This window comes from Copadichromis virginalis, linkage group LG4 (assembly GCF_057382275.1).
Source record: "Copadichromis virginalis isolate Kocher_CV1m ecotype Utaka linkage group LG4, C_Virginalis_male_GT1.1, whole genome shotgun sequence".
NCBI lineage: Eukaryota > Metazoa > Chordata > Actinopteri > Cichliformes > Cichlidae > Copadichromis > Copadichromis virginalis.
Genome location: NC_140621.1, coordinates 31,311,878 through 31,320,931, shown reverse-complemented (window position 1 = coordinate 31,320,931; position 9,054 = coordinate 31,311,878). Strand labels below are relative to the sequence as shown.

The following is a 9,054-nucleotide window of genomic DNA, read 5'->3' as shown; positions in this document are numbered from 1 at the left end:
CACCAAACACTTGGCAACAGTGAGAAGGGAAAAGTCCCTTTTAACAAGAAGAAACCTCAAGCAGAACTAGGTTTGGGGAGGGGTGACCATATGCTGTGACAGATTGGGGGTGAGGGAAGAGAAACAGGACAAAAGACAGACTGTGGAGGAGATCCAGAGTTTAATATTAACTAATGATTAAATGCAGAATTAAATGCAGGTGTGTAAACACACAGTGAAGAAGAAACAGTAATGCATCATTGGAAGCCCCTAGTAGCCTAAGCCAATTCTAAGGCAAGAATCAGGGTCACCTGATCCAGCCCTAACTATATGCTTTGTCAAAAAGGACATTTGTAAGCCTAATATAATTCAGCCTGCGGATGTAAGAAAGACCTGCTTCATGTGAAGCACAGAAGTTAAACTGATAAAGAAATAGAAATTCAACAAGAAACTAACCAGCAGTAGACCAGTAAAAATGTTGAAGCCAAAGCGTGTCTAGTGTTCATAAAGACCTGGGTTCATAGTTCATCCATCATTTTTATGAGCATGCCAGAGAGCTACTGAAATATAAAATCCAGTATTAAAACTTTAAAAGTTTTAATACAGGATGGAAAGTGATTTATAAAACTTTGGATGCAGAAGTACATATAGATAAATATATTTTTTCAATTATAAATAAATAGTTATAGTAGTTACATAGTTAAATATTTACCTATAATTTTGCAAGCTGTGGCTTTAGTTGTTCAAGGTAGTTTCTTAAGATTCCTGTAAGCAGTGCATTGCAATCATCCAGCAAACTAGAGATACATGGATGAGTTATTTAGTTACATGATAACCGCTGAATCTTTATTATATTTCTGTGGTGATAAATCAGATTCTAACAATGTTCATGATGTGGCCCAGGAAATCTGTAAAGTGAGGTCAGCATCTGTGAGACTCCAGTGGTCAGGACCGCTTTCTGATCAAAGTTAAACTGAAGGCGGTTTTAGCCATACTGTTATCAACATCAATGAAACTGATAGTGTGTCAGTCAGCAGACTGGGAACGCTGTGTCAGGAGCATAGTTGATGACACATGCTTATGACACACTCAATTAACAACCACGTATTGTGATTGTTAATCAAGTGACCATGGTAACTGGTGTAAGTTAATAATTGTCATGGGGTATGACACATGAGCTAAAATTCCCAAGACAAACACCAAAATCCCACCCTCCATTGGCCTGCCCACCTCTGTAGTTACAACATTGCAGAAATCATTAGAAATCTTCATAGTTTAGTGTCAGTGGTAATTCGTAGATGGGTTTTTTTCCCTTAAAATTCTACAAAGTAATGTAACATTAGTTATGTGTCTGCAGTTATTAATAACAGACAGATTTAGACTGTTTTTCTTTAAATGTGGTTTAACAAGATTTAAGTAAGGCAGGAAAAATACCAGACTGTCACAAGGTGTTTACAGTGGTTAAAATGCCCTTATAAACAGCTAAAAGTACAAAAAAGGGGGGTGAGGGTGGGTTCAAGTGAAGACGTGGAACTGTTAAGACTTTGAATGCTCTGATAATCAGCCTAGACCTCTGTAAAAATTAGTTGCAATGAGTAAAACTGAGTTTGACCTAGTGTCAAAAATAAATAAATAAATAAATGAGAATGATATATTCAGATAGCAAAGGCTAAGGTTTAGATTCATTACCATAGGTGAGTTAGATCTCATAGGGTTCAAACTATTCTTATATGTCATCATTTTATTGCAGTTTTTGGGGAGAATGTAAATATATTTACTGTACAACTTGCACCTAAACATTTTTATTGCACAGAACTGTAACTGTGCATCTACAAAACATTTGTTGTTTTATCGCACACAGTTGCAGTCGTATTGTTAATGCAGGAAAGGTCAAGGATTGTGGGCGGTAACAGGTCACAGGTGGTTTAAATGATTCACCTGGAGAAGAAACTTACCAGTCGCATTCTTCTAGTATTACTCAGCCACTACAGGATATTTGCTCACTGCTATTTTGCAGCAGACTTATAGGCTGCTTGTCCTGAACCCTGCATCCTGCCTTAATTACCTTTAAAATTAGAAGAAATCACACACACCCTGCTGATGGCAAAAATCATAAAAAGCCTACTCTGACTTTGTTTTGCCATCATTCAATAAAGTTACTGTTTACATATAACAGCAGTGTTTATCTTATGTATCTTCTCTGCTTTAGTTGATCCAGTTTACTTACGTAGATCTTTCAAATTTGAAGAATAAACAGTTCAAGGTGTTTAAATGTTTCTGTGGGGTACCTTTACTTGTCTCCAGATTCTGGCTGTTTTCCATTATTTGTGTTACAGAGTTGCATATTCCTGCCAGAAGCTATTTGTGGATGTAGGGCAGTGCAGATGACTGCATCACTTGTATGTTTTTGTTTCTCCGCTCCTAGACACAGCAGAGGTTTTTCTTTTAACAGGACAGAATTTACCACAAAAATTCTATGTCATAAAACTTTATTGTAGTTTGTTTGTATACTTTCATTTGAATATTTTATTCAGTGATCTTTCCCCAGTCTAGGTTTGCTCAATTACAACTCTGTAAACCAATTTTATTGCTTTGAAACAGCCAGCTGTCGCTATATTTAGATATATGAAAGGGTCATTACATTAACTGTAGTAAATGGTAAATGGCCTGTATTTGTATAGCGCTTTTCTAGTCCCTAAGGACCCCAAAGCGCTTTACACAACCAGTCATCCACCCATTCACACACACTGGTGATGGCAAGCTACATTGTAGCCACCCTGGGGCGCACTGACAGAGGTGAGGCTGCCAGACACTGGCGCCACCGGGCCCTCTGACCACCACTAGTAGGCAACGGGTGAAGTGTCTTGCCCAAGGACACAACAACCGAGACTGTCCGAGCCGGGGCTCGAACCGGCAACCTTCCGATTACAAGACAAACTCCCAACTCTTGAGCCACGATCGCCCCGTTGTAACATATTGGCAGTCTTTTTTTTTTCTTTTTTTTTTTGAAATGCCTGGCACTATGACACAAAACAAACAGCACCCTGATTGTAACGTCACGGCAGGTTTTTTAGTCTCAGGGAACAGCCGTATTTGTGTACAGTGGGTGGGGTCAATGTTGGAAAAATGCTCTCAGGTTGCATCAGTGTTTAAGAATGTATCTTATGCGAAGGTCAGAGAGTAGAGGGGGGGTCAGGAGACTGGAAAAAAGCAGGGTGTGTTAAAAGTGATTGATTCTGCTGTGATGAGCAGAAAGAAAATCAAGTGTACAATCAGAGGAAAGGGCAATTTAAAAATAGATAGCAGACTGGAATCTCAGGTTTACCTGAAGGCATTACAAGTTCTGACACACCTTTCTCAGCTCTTCTGGAATCTGGTATGAAATAAGAAACAGTTGTAAGTCTGTGCATTATGTATCAGTGCGACAACTGAGGAAGAGAAAGGAAAATCTAAACTGAAATAAAATATGAGAACTAACACAACACTGTGAGGTAATAACAAGCTGACACATTTTATGAGTGGGAGTGGAGACGGGGGGGAAAGAGGGCAGGGCAGTAAAGGGGAAATGGGAGTGGAAGTCGCAAACAGAGTTTCACCAAAGGCTATTCTTCCTGTCATTCAACAGCTTGTGTAGAACAGGAACAGATCAGGTTTATGTCGTCTCTCTACAATCACAGTAGCGCTCTTTGGATGTCCATTTGTAAATATTTAACTGAAATCTTCACATATTAAAGGAAGGCAGCTCGAGTTGGAAAAGACCTGCTGACCATCTCAACAAGGCTTTGATATCACTCTGAGAAGAAGCCGGACAAACTTTGAACAAAGATCAGACTGAGGAGTGGATTCAGGACACTGCCTTTTAAAACTTGCTCAGGTTTGTACTTGATTTCAGCCTTTGAATGCGGTCTAAGTGGTTGTCATAGTGATTAAAAAAATCTTAGCTCCCTAGTTGTTAATACTCTGTTTGCCTTGTAGAACCACCTTTAAGATTTTGGTGTACAGCAGTGTTTGATCAAAGCTTACTTAATCGCCTCATGTTTACTGTTGTATTCCACTTCATGTGAAGGGTGGAGGACGGAGTTTTCTCCCTCTTCACTACAAATGATTCGCAGCCCTGCATGTGTAATATTACACTCGGCTCATACATTTTCTCATCTCTTACCAAAAAATGCACAATGTAGGTGTCGCCCGCCCGGCTCTTTTAAATCAGAGGCTAGATAAGTAACACTTCAGGCTTCAACTTGCCGTAACAACCTGCCCACCAAGCTAGTTTTTCAAGCTATTACTTTATTTTTTTATTTTTTAGTAACAGGGGAACACTGTTACGCACGCTGCTCACTGTATTGCAACATTCTTCAAAATATACTTTCTGTTTCTTATGGAAATACCCAGTCCTCACTCACATTCTCAAGAATACACTACATTTTTTTGCAGAGCGTGTTTAAACCCGTGGGAAACATTTATTTTAAATTCTTTTGAATCTGAATCGAAATTGTTTTGTTCAGTGGTGGAGAAAACCGGTTTACCTGAGCAGGGTTTGTCCTTTGAAAACAAACTAGTTCCTTAAAGTTGCTTTTATCTTGAAAAATCAAACATGTCTATCAAGCAGCCGTCAAACTGTCCGTTCAGTGTTTCTGTGCACACAAAATGTTTAAGCGTGTTTGAGATGTTCGTTTTTTGTCTTTTGGGTCAAACTTTCCCTAACTTTACGTCCTATTTTGCAGAGATGTCAGAGTCATCCCAGAACCATCTAAACAACCTTGAAAGTCTTCCACTGACTACTGTAACAGGAACAGGTCTTCAACAACCCGAGGAAACCTGCAGTCAAGTAATCTGTGAGGACTCTACTGCGTCCTGCTGCAATGACAAGTACCACAGGAAACTGGCCGTCTGTAGCATCATCTGCGGGTTTTCCTGCTGCGGAGTCCCAGCTTTGATTTATTCTGTCAAGGTACTTTATTTTAAGTCATGTTCTGAGTACATGCAGGCGTCTCTTATGAGAATAACCATACTTAGATTAACTGTCATGGCTGGTTTGGGATGCTTTAGTCAAATTTTATCTGACACAAGACAAGGGCAAGTAATTCCTGTTGGAAACCAGATTTCTTCATGCAGCTCTTCTTCAATTTAAAAGAGTTTTTCAGCTCTACAATCACCTGTTCGTACAGGTGTGTTAAAAAACTTGCCCTAAACCAGGCACAGTGCAGTGAATGAGGGTATGATCCTCATGTTGTAAGAAAAGCAATGTTCTGCGGAAGTTATTATTCATAATGTGCACTCTGGATTTGTTTCCAATCCTATGAGAACAGCATCAGAGTGTGCAGCAAAAACACAGCTTCCACTTACACACAGCTCATTAATGAGAAACATCTTAACCTTCACATCTCCTCAGATCTACATATTCAATTATTATGTTCCCTTAGAATAAGAGAAACTGAAATAAAATGCTTCTTCTTTTTGATTTCATCTTTAAATGAAAAATATTGTCATGTGTTTACTTTAACAGGCTGAGGATGCTGAAAAAGCTGAGAAGGCCGAGCCGACGACAGACAGGAGAGCTCCAGAGTATTTAAGACAGGCCAAAAAATGGGGCATCATCTCCATCGTGACGTGGGTTTCCGTTCTAGTGTCAGCTCCATTGCTGCTGGCACTGGGCTCATATCTCGCCACTTTGATTGACTGATCAACCTCAAAGGAGAACAGCCAGAGGAGTGTCTCTGCTGATGTTTAAGGAGACGGACAGTGGAGAGCAGGAAGCTGCTGAATCAATGGCTACGAACACCAAAGCTGTGGAGAAACTACAGGTTACATTAAATGGAAAAAGGCTGTCTTGGTTTTTCTTACGCTGAAATGGGTGCTGTCCTAATTTATACTTTTCTAGCTCCTTTAGTTTTTACACAAAGAACAAACATCTTTCAAAATAGTATTAAATGTCTAACAACTGTTTTTGTTATATGCTGTGATATTTATTAAACCATCTGTTGACCCGTGGACTATACGAACGTACATGTATATATTATAGATTGAAGACTAAAGCTGTTATATATAATATAAAGCTACTTAAATGTAAAGCTGCTCCCGTAAAGACTCAATCCTTAATATTCTTACAGTTATACTTTAACTTTCTTAGATGACTACAGATGCTATATAAGTTAATCAATCAATCAACAAGTCACTTTAAAATGAGGCAACTTGTGACTTTAGGATTGAGTCTCTACTGGAGATAAAATGCGAGGCAGTGATTGGGGCAGTGCTTTATCAGGACATTATGAGGTCCTGTTCTTGCTATTTTAGTTTATTAATGTCAAATGTATATATATGCTGCACTTTTATACAAACATTAACAAACAATTTTATAATAAAATGAGGAAACTTTTATGGTCTTCATCCACTTGAAACATTTTAACATGTACTCATTAAAAAAACGTTGCCATGGGATTATTGCATTGTTACAATATTTACTTCATTAATGTCAAATGTATATATATACATGTTGTACTTTTATACAAGCATTAACACAAGCTGTTTTCTAATAAAATGACAGATTTTTTATGCTTTGATTTGATTGAAGTATTTGTGCGTACAAAACAAAATATTTTAATAGTTTTACAGTATCTCATTATCATTTGACAAAGTTTTTTTTTAAATGTATAGTGTTACTTGTACTGACCACATTCTTTTAATAGTTCAGTCTATCAGGGCATTTGGAGAGGTCACCCATGTGGCTGGTTGACTTTGGCTCCCACATTTGGGTGAAGGAGGACTTTCTCCTCATCAACAATTTATCTGGGGTTCATGCCTGTGGTTGTGTGAGGTGTAATCAGAAACTGGAACAGGAAAAACCAGTCCATGCAATCCAAGATTCCCGGGAGTCCGTCAGTAGTGACTGGACCCATTATGTGACCCATATATTGGCCAGCAAAACCTAGGTGGAGTCTGGACCATGAATGGCTAGACCACTCCCATGGATGGATTGGAGGTGGTGCCTGTATTTGGTTTCTCTGAAATTGAGAACCTACTTTTACCTTTTCCTCCAAAGAGCTCTGCATTCCCGGACACCACACTAATGATCTGGCAACGTTTTTTTTATTCAAGAAATGCCTGGATGAGCTTCATGCAGCACTTCGATCATCTGTGTTCATCCTGGGGTGGAACAATGACTCTGGAACCCCACATGATGCATCCATCTTGAACACCGAGCTCCTGCTGATGCTTGGCACAAGGTTTGCACCCTCCTGCTCAGCTGTTCCATTTCCTGTTTACTATGGTGTGATGAGAAAACCTAAACAAAAACATTTTGTGATTTAATATAAACGTCCCAGTCACCAGAAATCTGTTTGTGCAGATTTATTAAACCTGGTAACACAAACTAGACCGAACTCAAGGAACTACCTCAAAATGTCACGACCTCTGGCCAAATCAGAACCATTCATGCACCTCGAATATCCAGCACATTGAAACACAAGTGACAGGTTACAGTCAGGGGTAAGGTAATATAGTACAGACTGTATTATGAATGACACACTTATTTTCCTACTTATTATAAAGCAATTTAGATAGAGCTGATTCAGATAATACGACCTTTCCTCTGGTGCCACCTTCAGATTCAACCAGTTACAGTCTTTATCAGGCGCAGCTTCATTCCTCATGCACAGTCCTGTCATTCAGAAACGTACATGGTAGAAGCACAGGTTTATGTCGTCATCCTACAACCAGGTGAACGGTGTTTGAATGACCATTTGTGGACATTTTTAAACTTCAACTGACACGTTTTAAAGGAAGACACGTCAGGTTACAGAAGGAGGAGAGAACATACCTGCTTATCTCTCATCAAGACTTCGATATCACCCTAAAAAGAAACCAGACAACCTTTGCTTCACTGAAGGAGTGACATCAGACCGAAGAAATCAGGTTTGTACTTTATTTAAAACCTTCTCAATCAACTCATGTTTACTGTAGTATTTCACTACATTTGAAGATACAGGCCATAATTTAGTTGCTGTTTATTCACAGAACTGTGTAATATTACAGTCCAACACTCAGCTGATACTTTTTCTTGATTGCACCAGCCAATCAAGTTTTTCAAGTTTTTGGTTTGTTTTAGAGAGGAGGGAGTGTTTTTCTTTTGTTTTGTTTTTAGGTAACAGGGAACATGGATACCTATCATCCTCTTCATGTTACACTTTTCACGGGATACTTTTTATTTCCTGTGAAAATACCCACTCCCCCAAAAAATTCTCACACGCACTTAAGAAAATACACTACAAATTTTACATATTTTGCAGAACATGTTTAGACTAGGGTGAAGAGAGGAGCGGTGCTGATCTGATGGTGGGAAAGGATGCTGGACTAACCTGGTGTACACGAACATATAGCAAGAGGGTGCTGGGAGGTGCTGGGAGCACCTGGTTCCACAAAGTCCTCAATTCAAACCTCCAGCAGAAATTTCAAAGGAGGCTGGAGGCATTAAGTCTAAATAGATACTGTTCTGCTCCTTCTTTGCTGATGGAGCTGTGGCCATAAGGTGGTTGTGGCCTTTTGGGGGGAAACCCCAAATCAGATGGAGGTGAAGAGAGCTGTCAAGCTGAAGAAGGGTCAAATCTGATTGGTTTGTGGGACTCAGGAGGCAGATAACGAGTGCCAGCACGCCAAGCCAGTGCAGCTCTATCAATAGCTTAAGGAGAAACTTGGGTGTGGGGGGAGTTTGGTCAGAGCATGGACAGGAGAACCTCAACTGAGCATATGGTGAGAAAGTAGGAGTACTTTTAATGTCCTATATCCAAATTTTGCTTAGAGGAAAGAGAGTCTGGGAACAAGAGGGATGGCTCGTTCACTACTGTGGCTGAGTTCACCAAAGTAGTTAGAGATGTGCACGGGCAACATGAAATCTACCCCCATGAATTGACTTGTGTTATTATTACAGGTTATTATTCAGCTTTGGACACACCAGTGGGTAGTGCCCAAAATGAGCCTTCTTCCTTTTTGAATTTTATCTGAGCTCTCCTGTAGTGATGAAGTGAGAAGCTCAGTCATTCAGGAGGGACTGTCTACTAGCTGAGATGTTTGGGATATGTC

At 39.6% G+C, this 9,054-nt stretch overlaps 1 long non-coding RNA gene across 1 annotated transcript; it reads left to right on the top strand.

Moving 5' to 3' along the window:
* The first annotated feature begins 3,577 nt into the window (after window positions 1–3,577).
* LOC146711862 (uncharacterized) lies at window positions 3,578–6,539 on the top strand. The gene is made up of 3 exons (XR_014920210.1): window positions 3,578–3,853; window positions 4,704–4,930; window positions 5,486–6,539. It is a non-coding gene; the product is annotated as an uncharacterized LOC146711862 (long non-coding RNA).
* Window positions 6,540–9,054: the final 2,515 nt, after the last annotated feature.